Genomic DNA, 17,484 nt, shown 5'->3' with positions numbered 1-17,484 from the left:
ACAGTGTGGTGTGGCATCTCCTAGTTTGGTCCTATTCTGCCAGATTAGTTTCCTGGTTGGGAAAATCACCAGCCCCCCTCATAGTACAATCAGGGGTCAGGGTCCAAGTCTTGCCATTACACCTGTATGAGGTAGCATGCTGGTGGCAGGATTTTCCATGTGAATGTTCAGGTTTGAGGAAGTTCCAGCCCCAGCCCTGGCATTATCAGGGTGATGGGGCTGTGGGGATCTAAGCTGACCAGAACTGATTGCCTTAAGTCCAGGGCCATAATGGTTTCTAGAGAGCTTCACAGGAGGCCCACTCGTTTTCTAGGAGACTAGCCTATAGGGGATTGGTCTTGGGCAAATCAATTCTTTCATCTCTGGATATTACTGTTGGAAATAGTGTAGCTATGAAGAGCCTTGTACTCACCAATTTTTGGAAATTTACTGTCCTATCTTTGAGATTGAGTCCTGGAAGTTGAATTGCTAGGTCAAAAGCCATGTGCAAACTTTTAAAATATTGCCCATTCCCCTCTTTATGGGTTGTGATATTTCATCAGAAATTTTTAATTTCTCTAAGTGATTCTAATATGCAGCCAGTATTGAGAAACACTGTTCTAGAATAGATTTCCAAAATTTTCCTGTATCTTTTGAAAATTATTTGGGCTCCTCTGTTTCTTGGTAAATCTCTGATTGTGTCTTAGGTTAAAAAAAAAAAAAACCAAAAATCTCTCTGAGGCACCAGCACTGCCACTGTAGGCCCTTAAATCCTGGCTGAATGTAATAGTAATACCCTACATTCATACAGCAATTTCACCAATGCCATCTCATTTGATCCTCATGGTATTTTAATGACATAAAGAAAATCGATCTTATTGTCTTCCCGTTAACAGATATGGTGCATAGAAGGGAGTCAACTAACAACTATACTCCAGAGCTTCTTTATCTGAGCCCCCTGAAATTATGTGCAATATGAATAGGAGCATATTGCATGGTATTTTAATGACATAAAGAAAATCGATCTTATTGTCTTCCCGTTAACAGATATGGTGCGTAGAAGGGAGTCAACTAACAACTATACTCCAGAGCTTCTTTATCTGAGCCCCCTGAAATTATGTGCAATATGAATAGGAGCATATTGCGATGGTCATGGTACCAATGGTGGGGGGGGATTTACCCATAGTTTTCATCAGATTCTTAAAGGGGTTCTATTGCCCACAACAGGCTAAGCGGAGAGAACATGGGATTTGGATTCGGAGGAAAAATTATCCAAGTGTTTTCTGGCTCTGTGATTGGATATAAGAGAGATTGAGCAGGGAAAGCTGTCACCCAGTTGATCAGCTGGGTTGATGGGGCTTTTCCTGGGCCATGGCTTTCATTCCTTGTCAGTGTGGGGGGACAGTGTGACCTAAGGCCAGGCTGACAAACTCCTGCCCAAAGTCAAAAACAACTCAGGCCCTCACTGTGTTGTCCTTCAGAGTGTTTAACTTTTTGAATGATTTTAGTGGGATATACTCGATAGTTCTCTACAGGTTCCACCACTACCTATTGTTTTACAAGCCCAAGGGTCCCAATTTATATTAGGCCAGTTTCCCTGTGATTGCCCTTTCCTGGAGAACTCTTCTTTTAGATCTTCTTATGACAAAGATCCTTCTCATCATTTAGGTCTCAGCTCAAAAGTCACCTTTTCTGAGAGGTTTTCCATGCTCACCATAGTTCAGTGCCATCCAAAAGGCATATGATGTGAATCACAAATGTGAGTCACTTTTTTATTTAAATTTTTCTGGTAGCCACATTAAAAAAAGATAGAAGGAAACAGGTGAAATTGATTTTGCTTATATGTTTTATTTAATCTGGTATGTCTAAAATATCATTTTAACATGTAATCAAAATAAAAATAATGATTGGGATATTTTACATTCTCTTCTTGTACCAAGTCTTCAAAATATGGTATGTATTTTATACTTAACAACATATCTCAGTTTGGATTAGCCACATTTAAAATGCTCCATAGACACATGTAGACAAATGATTATTATACAGGATGGGCCTAGGCAAAGCAGCCTCCCTTTCTATGCAAAAGGCCTATTTGATTGCTTTCATAGCACTTATTATAATCTAAAATTATCTTATTTATTTGTTCTTTATGTGCTTACTGTCTTCCCTCCTAGAATGTAAACTCCATGAGGGCAGGGTTTTTATATCTTTATTGCTATATCTCCAGCCATCAGTACTCAATAAATACTTTATAGGTGGATGAATAAATGAATACTTAATTGTTAAATAGATGAAAGAATGAATGATTGATTGAAAAAATGGATGGAACTGACTAGTCTCTATAGGTATTTGAACATGTGACCCCTGCCTAGGCAAATCACTTGACTTTACTGAGCCTCTATAAAATGGGGGCAATTTGATTAACTTCATAGGGTCATAAGAATTAAAAGTAATGTGTGTGAAATTGTTCCATAAACTGTAAAGCCCGCTGTAAACGGTGGTTAGTGTTATTAAGTGACTCGCCCACATGTATATAGTTAGTAAGTGGTCTAAAAGTGGGGTTTTGGAATCCCAAGGTCCTGACTCTGCCGCTTACCAGCTGCATGACTCGGGCACATTGCTTCCCTCTGTGACCTTCTAAAACAGAATCTCCAGGGAAAGGGCCTGACAAACTAGATTTTTAACAAACGTCCCATGTGATACTTACTATTGAGCAAGCTTGGGAAACATGGGATATGAAATTAAGGCTCTGCCAGGGCTATCTCTGATTGCAGTGAAAATGTGGTTACCCTGCCAAACTCTCAAATCTGGGTTAACATCCTCTTTGACTGAGTGCACAGCTTCAGAAAGACTAGTGAGCAGCGACAAGAAAGATAACACCTTCTCGTCAGCCAGATCGGTGTATCTACCCTGGTGATGAGTGGGATGATATATGCTGCTGCCAGCTCACTCTCCCTCTCTCACCCAAAGGCTGATGTCAGCTCTGGCATCAATTACCCGTGCTGCTGTGTGTTTTTCAGGCCAGAAACCAAAATCAAGACAGAGGGCCTTAGGAAGGGAAGAGCTCTCCCTTAGAGAGATTGGTCGTCTATAAGAGGGATCCTGGTGGTGGCCACTGAGAAGACACTGGCCCCTGTTGATAGGCCCCTACATATAAAGTCGGGAACCCAAGTGAAAGCTTTGTAAGTCGTGCCAGTTTTTTTGGGATAAAGTATAGAATTATCAAGATAGCCTGAAGAATGAGAGCCAGGTGGCTATGGGCTGGCCCCTGTTGATAGGCCCCTACATATAAAGTCGGGAACCCAAGTGAAAGCTTTGTAAGTTGTGCCAGTTTTTTTGGGATAAAGTATAGAATTATCAAGATAGCCTGAAGAATGAGAGCCAGGTGGCTATGGAAGGTATAAAATCTTTGCTCTCTAAGATAAATTTTAAACATATTTATTGCACTCTTTTAATTCTCTTAATATTCTTTAATACTTAGTATATATTTATTATTTGAAAGTCCTCCCATCCTCCATATTAAACATATCCTCAACCTTGCTCATGGTAAGAGACCTGCAGTACCATTTTTCCACTTATCAGATTGGCAAATACCCAAAAGTTAGCAGACGGTGTTGGCAAGGATGGGGGAATTTGATACTCACATACATTGCCGATGTGAGTAAATTAGTACAAATCCTTTAATGGGATGGGAGGGGGTACATTTCAGTAATAGGCATAAAATTACAAATGTATATATCCTTGTATCCAGTAATTCCATTTCTATCATACAACGCTTTATACAAAATGTATACATTTATTCAAAACATATTTTGCACATATGTTAAATTCATACATACAATATAATATTATTCAGCTTTAAAAAGGAATGAAATTCCGATACATGCTACAACATGGATGGATTTTGGCTGTATGAAATAAGTGAAATAAGCCATAAATATCTTATAAGTAAGTGGCTAAGTGTAAAAAGCCAGCACAAAAGGACAAATATTGTATTCTCCCACTTATGCGAAGTACCAAGAGTCGATAAATTCATAAAGACAGAAAGTAGAATAGTGGTTACTAGAGGCAGGGGGAAGCAGAAGTGGGGTGATACTGTTTAATGGGTACAGAGTTTCAGTTTGGAATGAGGAAAGAGTCTGGAGATGGATAATTGTGATGTTAGCACAACAGTGAGAATGTATTTAATGCCACTGAACTGTACATTTAAAAATGGTTGAAATGTAAATCTTATGCTATGTACATTTTATGTTATATTTATTTTACACAATGAAAATATTACATATGTGAGGTTACTCATTACAGTATTGTTTGTTGTAATAACAAGATTGGAAACAACCTAAATATCCATCAGCAGAGGACTGGTTTACAAGTAAATCATGGTGTATACATACAATGAAATTCTATGCAGCTTTTAAAAAAGGAAGTTCTCAATACAGTGTTAAGTATTTATTGTATACTGTCTATATTATATCCCTCCAAATTCACTTTTTACACTCTCTGCCTTGTTTTGTTCCCTGGAAGTTGCCTTTTATGGAATAAATCAGCTGGGCTTCATCACCCTCTGTGCTTCCCTTGGTAAGGCCACTGGGAAGCACCTGGCTCTCTCTCCCCTGGGCCTTGGGTTGGCAGTGGCTGTGTTCCTCTCCCAAAGGCCACAGCTCTTATTGGGTAGGGTTCTGGCAATATCTGCCCCCTTCACCTCTTCAAGCCTGGGGTTAGAGGAAGCTTCCTACCTTTGCTAGGTCTGGGGCACTTTGCCCTCTCTTGCTCTTGTGCTGTGATGTTTTATTGAAGTCTGGACACAATGGTGACATGCAATCACTTAGGCTGATGTATTAGAACTTCTCTGGAAGTTCCTACTGTACAGGTAGAAGTCCAAAGGCTTAGGGAGAGAGAAATGTTGCAATGGATTGTTTATGTGCAAGCTAATAAGCCACCTGCTAAGCATATACCCAAGAAGGTCTGGAGGAGACTTTCCTGAGATGTTAGGAAATATGTTAGTGAAAGAAAAGGAGCACAAGCATCCTTGAGGAGTTCTGTGGTAGCTTTTCTCTCTGGGCTGGAAATGAGGGTAGGAGATACTATGATGAAGTTAGGTTTCTAATTTCCATGAGAATAATGGAATACAGGAGTGGTGGAGCCCAGAAGGCAATAAGAGACAGGAGAAGGGTGCATTAATCTAATAAGCTCCAGGGATCCTGAGTGGAAGTCAGATATTTTGACCTGTAGGGATCTGTGATGCTGTGATGGTGGCTAATTGATCATGGGATCCTTAGGCATGGAAGGGATGGGCAGATTTCTAAGATACTACTTGATTCAATAAGCAGAAAAAATTCTAGGAAAGGTAGGCAAAAATCTGACCTGGTCTCTTGTCCAGTTCCCAAGATCTAAGACAGTACACAGTCTTAGAGCCCTTTGATTGAGGAGGAGGTAGGTCCAATCGAGGAAGGACTATGGAGTGTGGCCATAAACTTTCCTTAGAAGAAACTGCAGTCATTTACCAGGGTGACTATATGATGAAAAGCCTTTATACTCAGACCTTCTGGCATTACTAGATAATGGTTCTAAAGTAATGCTAATTCCTGGAGACCCAAAACACCATTGTGGTCTACTTGTTAAGAAGAGACTTACAGAGTTTAGGGGATAGATGAAGTCTTGTTCCAAGCCCATCCCAAAATGGGTCCAGTGAGACCCTGGACCCATCCCTATGCTTATTTCCCTTGTCCCAGGAGGTAGAGTAGTAACAGGTATACTCAGTAAAATGAAGAACCCCTGCACTGGTTCCTGACCCATGGAGTGAGTGATAAGACCATCCTGATCTCCAATTCAAGACAGTAAGTCAAAAGCAAAACCACATCTTTGGGGGAATTACAGGGATTAATGACTTAACCAAAGACTTAATAATTACATAATGAGTAATTTCTACCATATTCTCATTTAACTCACCTGTCTGGACAGTGCAAATGCCAGAAGGTCTCAGAGAATGACTGTAGATTATTGCCAGCTAATTCAGGAGGTAATTCCATCTCAGCCAGGGTCCTGAATGTAGTGTCTTTACTGGTTTAAGTTAGCACAACCCCTCATTACTTATGGCTGATATTTTACTATTGATTTATCCTAGACATTTTTGTTCATTGTGATCAGTAAAGATAATCAAAAGAAGTTTGGCTTCATGAAGCAGGAAGTGTAGTACATTTACTGTTCTACCTCAGGGCTATGTCAACTCTATTTTTGTCATAACATAGTCCAGAGGGAAGTTGATCATCTGTATCTCATAGTGTGTCATGTTGGTCTGTCATATTAATAAAGTTATATCAATTCAACATGGTGAGTGGGAAGTAGCCAGTACTCTAGATGCCACAATAAAACACATGCGTGCCAGAGCATGGGAAATAAACTCGGCAAGGGGCTTGTCATTGTGGGGATGTTTCTATGGGCATCCGGTGGATTGGGGCACATTCAGAAAGCCCCCCTGTGAGTGAGTGATTAGCTGATTCACTTTGCACTCTGTACAATGAAAACAGAGGGCAGTGCTTGATGGGTCCCTTTTGATTTCGGAGGTGACATATAACACATTTGGGTGTACTGCTCTGACCCACAAACCGGGTCAGTTGCGAATGGTTCCCAGTGAAAAAATTCAGTCAAGACGAGGCTATGGTTCAAAATGCCCTGCTACTTGGGCTTAAGACCCTGAGGACCCAGAGGCCTTGGAAATGTCTGTGGCAGACAGAGATGTTGCATGGTAAAGAGTCACTGGTAAGATCCAGGAGAATCACAGCCCAGATCCCTAGGGTTTCAGAGTAAAAACATGGTCTCTTCTCCTTATAACTGTTCCCTCTTTGACATCCAGGCCAGCAATGGAGCTAGCTGAAGCCCGGGGATCCTCAGATGATAGCGGCTGGGCCAGCCCTGCCTCCACTTGCAACAAGATCTCAGAATGTATTTACTAATCACGTGAGTTTCTTTGGGGTGTGTGACTTATCTGTTCATATCCTTCTCCAAATTTCTGCTTAGATTTTTCTAATTCATTTTTAAGTGTTCTTTTTGCTATAAGGATGTTAATCTTTGTGGTTTTTTTTTTTTTTTTTTTTTTTTTTTTTTTTTTTTTTTTTTTTTTAAAGTAGAGCATAGAATAATGGTTACCAGAGGCTGGGAGGGGTGGAGATGAAGGGGAGGATGAGGGGTGAACTAATGGGTAAAAATCTATCCTATCTACTCTAAGTGAATCATTGCACAGTATATTCACGTATTGAAACAGCAAACTGTACTCCACAAAAATATATATAAATAAAATTGAATTAAGAAATAACTGTTCCCTCTTTGGAAAGCAGCTCCTGGCTTACTACTGGATCCTGATAAAGACTGAATGAAATCTGATTATGGGATACTAATTATCTCTGATGCACAAAGTCATAAAATTGGACACATATAGCAGCATTCCAATGTTAAACACAAATGGAATATCCTAGACTAGACTGAAGAGGTCTGGAAGGCCCAAATAACTGCACGATCAGGTAACTCAGACTCCCATGGTACCTTGGCTGATATATTGCTATTTCTCATTCAACGTATACTGAAGATCTCTTGGGGATTCTCTGTGAACAGCTAGCAGAGGAGGAAAAGCTACATGCCTGGTTTACATATGGGCCTTTAAGGAGTGCTGGCACCAGCAGATGCAAATAGCCACTGTATTTCAGCCTCATTTACAAATGACCCAGAAAATATGGTGAAGGGAAATTTTCCTGGCAGAACTTCAGGTGGCACATTTGGTTGTCCACTTTGCATGGAAGGAGAAATGGCCCGATGTATGGATCAATGCTAATTTATGGATAGTGGATAATACACTGGACTCCTTGTCAGGGAACGAACAATATTGGAAAATTGGGTACAAAGAAATCTAGAGGGAATGTAGATTAAATGGGCACTAAATGTGAAATTCTTTTGACCCATGTAAATGTTCATCAAAGGTCATTCATTGCAGAGGAGTTTCTCAATAATGAGATGAACAAGATGACTTATAGGGTGCATGTCAGCCAGCCTTTGACTCCAGTCATTCTGGGGCTTGCTCAGTGACATATTGTACAATATGACTGTGGCAGCAGGGCTAGAGGTTATGGACCTCCCCTCACCCTAGTGATCTGGCTACCACAACAGCTTGAGTGCTCAACCTATCCATGGCAGAGGCCAAAGGGGAACTCATAATGTGGCATCATTCCCTGGAGGGATCACTCAGGCTCCTTGTGGCAGGTTTATTACATCAGAGCCCTTTTATCTTAGAGAGGGCAGCAATTTTTTCTTAATTGGTAAATATGTATTCAGCTTATGCATTTGCTTTCCCTTCTCACAATGCTTCTCCCAGCATTTGTTGACTTAAAGATTTTATCCCTTATCATGGTATCCCACTCAGCATTTGCCTTGACCAGAGGCACATTTTATAGCAAAGATGTGCAATAATGGGCTCATTCTCTCAGAAATTGTTGTTCTTACCACATGTCCCATGACTCAGAAGCAGCTAGCTTGAAAGAATGGTGTAAAGACCTACTGAAAGTTGAGGTGCTGTTCCAGAGGATGCAGTATATGCCTTAATACCCCAAAAGAACAGTGGCTTAAAAAAGATAGAAGTTTATTTCTTTCTGCAAATGTCTGGGGCAGGCAGTCCAGGACAGAGATGCAAGCTGTGCTCCATGACACATTCAGGGAGTCAGTTTCCTTGCAGTTCACATGCCCTTCGTCCTTAGGGCATGGGCTTGTCCTTGCCCTAAGCTTCTAATTTTCAGGCAACAGGTTGGAAAATAGGAAGAAAAACGGGCAAAGGGCACATATCAAGGCAGGTTCCTGAAAGTTGTCACATAACCCTCTGTTTATATCGCCAACTGGTCACACCTAATTGTAAGGGAATCTTGGGAATATAGCTTTTATTCCTGGCAGCCATGTGCCCAACTAGAAATTCTAATACTGTTTAAGAAGAGGGGAACTAATATTGAAAGTAATTAACAGTCTTTGTCACATATGTTCATTTAAAAACAACTTGGGAATAATATCAAGAAACTGATAGCAGTGATTACCTGGCGAGACAGGTGGCGGGCGAGAACAGGACAGATGAGAAAAACAGTGGCAGGGAGAGTTTTCACTATATATCTTGACATGTATTTTGACTGCAAACTGTGTATGTGTATTACCTATTTACAAACTTAAGTAGATTAAAAAATTTCTCCCTAAAGATAAGTAAATTAAAGAAGAAAAACATTCCAGCCAATCTCAACTTTGGTAAGAACAAAGGAGCCATGGAGTCCATTGGGCTAAGGGCACCAACAATGTAGCCATTAATGGCCTAATCAAAAGGAGAAGGTATAACCAAAGTGTATTCATTTTCTATTGCTGTGTAACAAATTTAGTAGCACAAAATAACACAAATTTACTGTCTTAGTTTCTGTGTGTTAGGAGTCTGGCGCATTTTAGCTGGGTCTTCCGTCGGGTCTCTTAAGGCTAAAATCAAGATGTTAAATGGCTGTGTTATCATCAAGAGGTTTGACTAGGGAAAAGGTCCACTTCGAAGCTCACTTAGATTGTTGGCAGGATTCATTTCCTTCCTGTTGTTGCCTTTCAGTGGGGGACACTCCCAACTCTGAGAGGCTGCTTTCAGGTCCTAGCCACAGGGTCCATCCATCTCAGCAACACGTCTTTGTCAAATCTTGCTCATTCTTTAAACCTCTGATTTCTCTTCCGTGGCCAGCCAGAGAAAACTCACTGCTGTTAAATAGTTCATGTGATTAGGTGAGGTACACCTGAATAGTCTTCCTTTCTTAAAGTCCACTGTGCTCATATAGACAAATGGAATAGAACAGAGAGCCCAGAAATGAACCCTCATGTATATGGCCAAATGACCTTTGACAAAGATGCCAAGACTCCTCAAAGGAGAAAGGACAGCCTCTTCAACAACTGGTGGTGGGAAAACTGGATATTTACGTGCAAAAGAATAAAGTTGGATGCTTATCTTGTACCATATACAAAAATTACCTCAAAATAGATTAAAGATCTAAACCTGAGACCCTAAACCATAGAACTCCTAGAAGAAAACATAGGGAAAAATTTAATGACATTGGATCTGGAAATGATTTCTTGGGTATAACACAGAAAAAGATAGGCAGTGAAAGCAAAAATAGACAAAAGGGAATACATCGTTTAAAACTTCTGTGCATCAGAGGGCACAATCAACAGAGTGAAAAGGCAACTGATGGAATGGGAAAAATATTTGCAAATCATATATCTGATAAGGGGTTAATATCCAGAATATATAAAGAACTCCTAAAACCCAACAACAACACAAAAAACAAATAACCCAATTAAGAATAGGTGAAGGTCTTGGACAGATATTTCTTCAAAGATGATATACAAATGGTCAGCAAGCATGTGAAAAAATCCTCAACATCACTAATCACTAGAGAAATGCAAATAGAAATCACAATGAGATATCATCTCACACTCATTAAGAATGACTACCATTTTTTAAAAAAAGACACCAGAAAATAACAAGTGTTGGCAAGGATGTGGACAAATTAGAACACTTGTGCACTGTTGGTGGGATAGTAAAATGGTGCAACCACCATAGAAAGCAGTATGGCAGTTTCTCAAAAAATTCCAAATAGAACTACCATGTGATCCAGCAGTCCTACTTCTGAAACAGAAAGCATGGTCTCAAAGAGATATTTGCGCACCAATGTTCATAGAAACATTATTCACAATACCCAAGAAGTGAAAGCAACTTAAATGTTTATTGATGGATAAATTGATAATCAAAATTGGTATACACATACAATAGAATACTATTCAGCCTCAAAAAGGAAGGAAATCCTATCACATGCTATAACATAGATGAAACTTGAGGACATTATGTTAAGAGAACTAAGCCAGTCACACAAAAACCAAACACTTTATGATTCCACTTTTGTGAAGCATTGAAAGTAGTTGTAGTGGATTGAACTGTGTCCCCCCAAACGCACCAAAGCTTGAATTGTGTCCCCCAAGTTTTATGTATTAGAAACTTAATCCCCACGGTGACTGTTAAGAGGATGGGAAATCCTATAATGGTAATTGAAAGGTGGAGCCTCGAAGAGGTGATTGAATTGTAGGACCATTGTAGGACCATGCAGTAGTGAATGGATTAAAAGTGGTGGTCAGTGTGTGGTTCTGAGGGCTTTAAAGGAAGAGGAGAGTCTCTCTCTCTCTCTCTCTCTCTCTCTCTCTCTCTCTCTGCTTCCACTATCTTGCAATGTGAGGCCCCTGGGTCACTGTCGCCACCACCCGATGGACTTTGGATTTCCCAGCCTCAGAAACTGTAAGCAGTAAATTTTGTTTTCTTATAAATCACCCAGTTCCAGATATTTTGCTATAAGCAACAGAAACTGGACTAATATAGTAGTTATATTTATAGAAACAGAAAGTAGAATGATGGTTGCTAGGGGCTGGGGGCAGGGGAACGAGTCGTCCACGTGGTATAGAGTTTCAGTTTTGCAAGATGAAAAATTTCTGGAGATCTGTTGTGCAACAATGTGAATATACTTAACACTACTGAACTGTACATTTTAAATGGCTAAGATGGTAAATATCCTGTTAGTTTTTAAACCACAATAAAAAAAGAAAGTCAGCTGGCTCATAGAAGATAACCTAATCAGAGGAGTAATATCCCGTTATATTTTCAGGTTCCACCCACACTTCAAAGGGAAGGGGTTTCACAAGGATGAGTGTCATTTGGGTGTCATCTTAGAATTCTGCCTACTCCACAGGAGGACTAAAACAAGCCACTTTTTTCACAGACATCTTCTATCTGGATTTTTACTTCTCAGCGATAGGATCTGGAGATTTTGGATTCTATTTTAACAGAGACAGGATTTCCTCTTTTTGTTATATTCAGTGATGCCTATCTGAGTACCGCTCCTCTTGGTGGAAATTTATTTTCCAGAGCAGAATGGCCTCTCTCATTCATGGTACGTTCTTCCTGTTACATTGACTGGCTTGTGGCCCTTCTGGATTTGTCTGCTTGAGATGGTCCCCAAAGCCTGTGTGGGAAAACCTATTTTTTTTTTTTTTTTGTCTTTTTTCCGTGTCCGGCCACGGATCGCAACCCTCAGTGTTGCCCCCGTACCGGACCGGGGACCGGCAACGGGATTGCAACCCTCGGTGCTGCGCCCGCCCCTCGCTCAGCCAGTGAGCGGGAACCGGTTAGCATGTGGGATCCGAACCCTCGGACGGGAGCGCCACCGCGCTTCCCAAGCGGCGCACTATCCAGTGCGCCACCGGGCAGGCCCAGGAAACCTATTTTTAGTCAAGAAATATTTTCTTAAGAGTTCATGATTTGAGCACACACAGGAAATAGGGAGAGGTAAGGACTCGGAAACATTGTTTCCAGCATTTTTAACTTTGTCCCAGATCTCAAGGATTAAACAATACCCATGGGAAATCTGAACTTGAATAATATAGTGCCTAATTCAGAGTTAGATGCTTGAGAGGGTTGTTCTTATGAAGCAAGATACACAAATGAAGCCATTAACATATGGTTTGTAGAAAGAACTTGGTTTAATCATAGCGTATATAAAGCATAATTTAGCTACAAGAGAGGTAAACAATAAACCTAGCAGTTAAAACTTAATTTACAGCATCTAGCATTCTAAAAGTAAAAGTACAAGCAATCGCATATATATGTGTAATGTGTGTGTGTTTTTGTTACAGACGTTTGTATATAAAACTTGTATTCAGAGAGAGGAGATCCCTCTATACCTTCTTCCTCTTAAATTACTCAAAACATAAACTTAGTTTAAGGAGCATGCAAGCTGCCCACAATTTCTTTCATCTCAACTTCTCTTTTCTAGTGTCCTCATTTTTAAAAGTCGAATGACTGACATTGTCCTTTTGGGAAGGAAGATCAGTGTAGCCCATTTAATGACTTGGATCATTAACCTGCTAGATGACCCTGGATTTCACTCTGCTTAATGTTCCCAAAATATCACAAGGAGTCTGAAAGGCCATTTTTCTCAGCAAATGAAAGTCTGAAGAGACTGTATCTTGGCTGTTTGCCTGCCCAGCTAGTGAACGCCAGAGGAGAGTTCCTGAGCTAGAATACTGAGGTAGTGCCTCTTTCCCAGACAAGATGCTTTCAATTTTTCAGAAGCACTCGGTGATTTGTTGCCAAGAGCATAATCCAGTTTCAAAGCTATTCTTGCCAAGGAGCCACTTTGGTTCTTCAAGCAGTACACTGATTGGTACCCTGGATTGTCAACTCTAGCCTGTTCCATTTCAGACCAACCGTTTTGCCCTAAGAAATGGAAATATCCTAATAAAGTGTCTTAATTGGTCATAATCACGGGGGCTGTGGTTTGCCTGTATAATAAGGAGCAAGATTGTGTGGTCAGTGGACATGAGCATTACAGGAGAAATTGTTTTCCACTCCAGTCATTTCGGACAATATCATTTCTCCTTTGGCTGAATCTGAGGACTCTCTGAGCAATCTCCAGACTCCAGGGACACTATCCACATTAATCAGCACCTTAAATGGCTTCTTCCCTGCTTGTGTCCAAGGCTATTTGTATCTGTGAGAAAGCAATGAGTCATTCAGATCAGAAGTTTTTCTAAAATCATTTCTTCACAAGCATCATTGTAAACTTGTTATCTAATTTCTGTCCTATTGATTTTGTATTTAATTTTCCCCCTTCTTTGCCAGATATTTTCTGGCTGTTGTTTGATAGTCCAACAAGCTACGGGATTCAACTTTCCCAAGATAGTTCAGGATGTGACAGCCCAGAGTGGAATCCAGAGCATGCAGGTGTGGAGGCCTGAGATTTCTGGAGGCAACTGCTTTCTGCCCCTAGTCTTGTCTGTGGTGGAAGACTGTTCTTCATGGCATTCCTACATTTTTCAGGCTATCTGTTTAGGGATGTCTGAAGAGCAATTGGCCTTGGAAGATAGAGATAATAAAGCTTAGAAATGTCTCCCTCCTCAGAGGCATTTCGGGAGAGCAAAGTCCTCCTCCTCTCTCTGGGGAGATTTGCTTACATTCTAGAATAAATATAAGTCCCCCCTCTCTCTCTGGAAGGGAGAATGGGCAGGTCGCTAGCAGAACTATATACATCAGTTTTTGTAATTTTGGGATTCCTCTCCTATGATGTACTCAAGTGCCTGCCCAGGTAACATCTGGTCCTCATTGTTTCATCCCGTGGAAACTGGGGCTTTGGGAAATGACACAAGATATTGCTGTAGCTGCTGATTTTGTTGTGATTAATAAACAGTGTTTGTCTGTGGTCCAAAGCTCTTATGTTCTGTTAGTATATGTATATAAAACTGTATGTAGCAGGCTCACTTGTTAGGTTGCAAATAGTATAAAATCTCCAACCCTTCCGTTTCTGGCTTTATAAGTATTCCAGTGAAATTCCAAATTCTGGGATAGAAGAATTCAGTGAATGAGATCCTAAATTCTGGAAAAGAATAATATGCAGGCTCCATTCCAGATTGGTTTTTTTCTTTTTTGTAAAAATTACTTTATGAAGGCTTAAGAAGCAGTGAGTATACTTAAATTGTAATCCAGGGTTAGATATAATTTAATAATAGTTCAATTTCAAAATAAGTTATTTGAGGTGAAACCAGGAAATTTCCTATGATTTTAATACATTGCAATAAGGTCCTAAAATAACTCTGAGGAACCAATACTTACAGTAGATGGAGTACTTCTGAAAAATCTGGCACTGGGTATATTTGTGTGTGTGTGTGTGTGTGTGTGTGTGTCCCAAGATTACATGAACTAGGAAACAGGTTGAATATCTAAACAGCAGTACTAGAGTACAGAGTTGAGACTTGGATTTATAAATGCTTTCCAAAATGTGGAGCTTGTTTGGAAAAGGAGAAGATATCTTGTTTTCAAAACCTGAAGTTTTTCTCAGGACTGAAGTCAAAATTGCAACTGTGACAAAGGAAAAGAGGGAAACTTTTCTCCCTTTAATTGTTCATCTGCATGTGAAAGTCCAGTATCCCTGAGATAGGAGCCACTGCAATAAGAAGGGAATAAATAGCTCTCATGAAGGAAGACTGTTGCTTTAATTATGCCTACTGCCTTGGTTGTCAAGTGTATGCTTGGTATTTCCCAATCTAATGCTTGGCAGCACCGAGACGTTTCAGTAATAGTTCACCATAAACCCAACATTCTCTGTCTTCATGAAATTATCTTGTCTCCCATTCAATCTCCTTCTCTTTCTTCAAGTCAGTGCTTTGCTTCAGTTGCTGCATCAATATCTTTGATTTTTAAGTTAAAAGTCACATCCTTCCAAAGGCAGAGGGATTCATTTTCATTCTAATTTCCCAACTTCCTCACTTTCTTCTCAATTATAGGCAAATTCTTGGTATCTACAAACACTGTATTTTCCCCTGTTGCATACATTACACCATTCCATTCCCCCTCAAATAAGCAAAAAGATTTTTTGTCATTTGCAGAAAAAAAATCTCAGCGAAAATTCTGTGCTTCTTGCCCACGTAGAAAAGTTTTGTGTGGAAGATGATATTTGCACTCTAGCTTATTTTCAAACGATTAATATTGCATTCTCCTCCTAATTCCACCCAGGACACTGTGAGAATAGACCTTCCATATCATTAGGGAATGTGAGAATGTAATGTTCGCCATAGTCTAGACACGACACAGTCCTGCCCTATGTTGTATAACCCAATTGACATCCCACAGAATTTTGATTTGATCCATATATGAGCACTGAATAATATTTTCTTGTTAAAACACTCAGCCTAAAAGGCTGAAATGCATGGATGATGGGAAATCTGCTCAGCCACAAATGTTACACTGTTTTTGGAAACCCAGGGAACTGGTCCTTCTGAAACTAGCTCTGTGTTCTCCTCAGTATTGTTTGGTAATGTCCAAAGATACTGAAAGATCTCTCCCCAAATGGGGTTATATGGCTTTTTAGAAACTGATCTTTTCCTTCCTGCATGAAAGGCTGAGAGACTCTATTTTACAACCTGAACTATTTTGTCCCTGGGATCCTTCTGGTCACTAATGCTCACAAACAGGTCCAGATATACAAAAAAAAAAAAAAAAAAAAAAAAAAAAAAAAAAAAAAAAAAAAAAAAAAAAAATCTGCATACATTTCTAAAATAGATCTTTTAAGAGTAAATGTTGTAAGAACTACCTTAGTAAGATCCGCGCCAAGCCTAACCTGTGACAACAGGTACGTGATAACTCTCCTGTGCTCTTGCTCTGCCTCTGCCTCCCCATCATTATCTCTATTGTCACATGAATCAAAAAGGTCAGCATCACTTCTTCCATTGAACAGGAAATTGAGTGAATCTGTGGCATCTGGGTACTTCAGACTATTTCCTGAGCTGCTGTGTTTCAAGACTGAGGCACGTCTAGAAGAATCTATTAAGTGTTTTGGGGATGAGCCACTTTAATGGGATTCATCAGCATCATGGAATTCATCTTCACTGCTAGAATAAGAAAACTCTGGGACTGTATTTGGAGACAAGTTGACATGGCTCGGAGAAGTTAGACTGCTACTAGGTGGTGAATGTCCACTGCCTGTACTATTTGATGTTGAAGTCTGATGTCGTCCCAAGGTAGCTAATACAGGTCCAACTGGTAGGGAAGATGAATGCTGCTCTGACTTACACTACTGTGCAGTTCTGGAGGTAAGACAATCTGGGAAGGCATTGTTCTGATTACAGATTCCAAGAGACTAGGTTGACATGTTGCATCCACAGGATTAATAGGACCTGTAATTCCATCTGCATGCTTCTCTGCATTACTCCAGTCTTTAGCAATCTGCAGCAACACAATGCAGTGTTTAATTGATTCTACCATGCTATTTGTCTTTTTGAGAGTTTCAATATTCTTTCTCTGTTCATCGTCTTTGCAGTTTCAAAACTTGTCATCAAAAAGCTTTAATTGTGCTATCAAAATTTGTAAGTAAGCATCAGCCACTGTAAGTTTCTAATCAAAGCCTTGGACACTGGGAACAACTCCTGAATCAAACCCCCCCACAGGGCAGCGGGAAGGAGGAAGGGAGGGTGCAACATTCATGCCCACAGCCTGACTCTGGGCAGGCAGCAGGGAATCAGGGGTGGGGGCTGGCCCCTCTTCCAGACCCTTGGGGTCTATTCACTCCACAAAAGGCCAGTAAGAAAGTCATTTGCCAAGGTCCCTGCCCTCTGTGCTTCCTGGAGAGGGAGCCGGGCTGCTCCTGACTACCCCTTTTTCTCCCCCCTCCATCTGTGGGCATAGGCGGTCCAGCTAGAGGTTCAGCCCCCATTCCAGATTCTTAAACTACAGATGTTGGCATGTGGAAAGACCAAGCTGTAATCCAGCTGCATTTACCCTAGAATACTCATACCACCCTACATTAGAAGACCCAAGGTGTTTGTTTCTCATTATCTGTATTTAGAAAGAACTTTGATGAGGAATAACATTCCAGAAATAAATACAGTGGATTATAACAATAAAAAGAAATTTCCATT

At 40.3% G+C, this 17,484-nt stretch overlaps 1 pseudogene; it reads right to left on the bottom strand.

Moving 5' to 3' along the window:
- Positions 1–15,114: 15,114 nt before the first annotated feature.
- LOC103608407 lies at positions 15,115–17,159 on the bottom strand (annotated as a pseudogene).
- Positions 17,160–17,484: the final 325 nt, after the last annotated feature.

Source organism: Galeopterus variegatus, unplaced genomic scaffold, assembly GCF_000696425.1.
Source record: "Galeopterus variegatus unplaced genomic scaffold, G_variegatus-3.0.2 Scaffold13, whole genome shotgun sequence".
Taxonomy (NCBI): domain Eukaryota; kingdom Metazoa; phylum Chordata; class Mammalia; order Dermoptera; family Cynocephalidae; genus Galeopterus; species Galeopterus variegatus.
The sequence above is the reverse complement of the archived record's forward strand: the minus strand, read 5'-3'. Positions and strand labels throughout refer to the sequence as shown.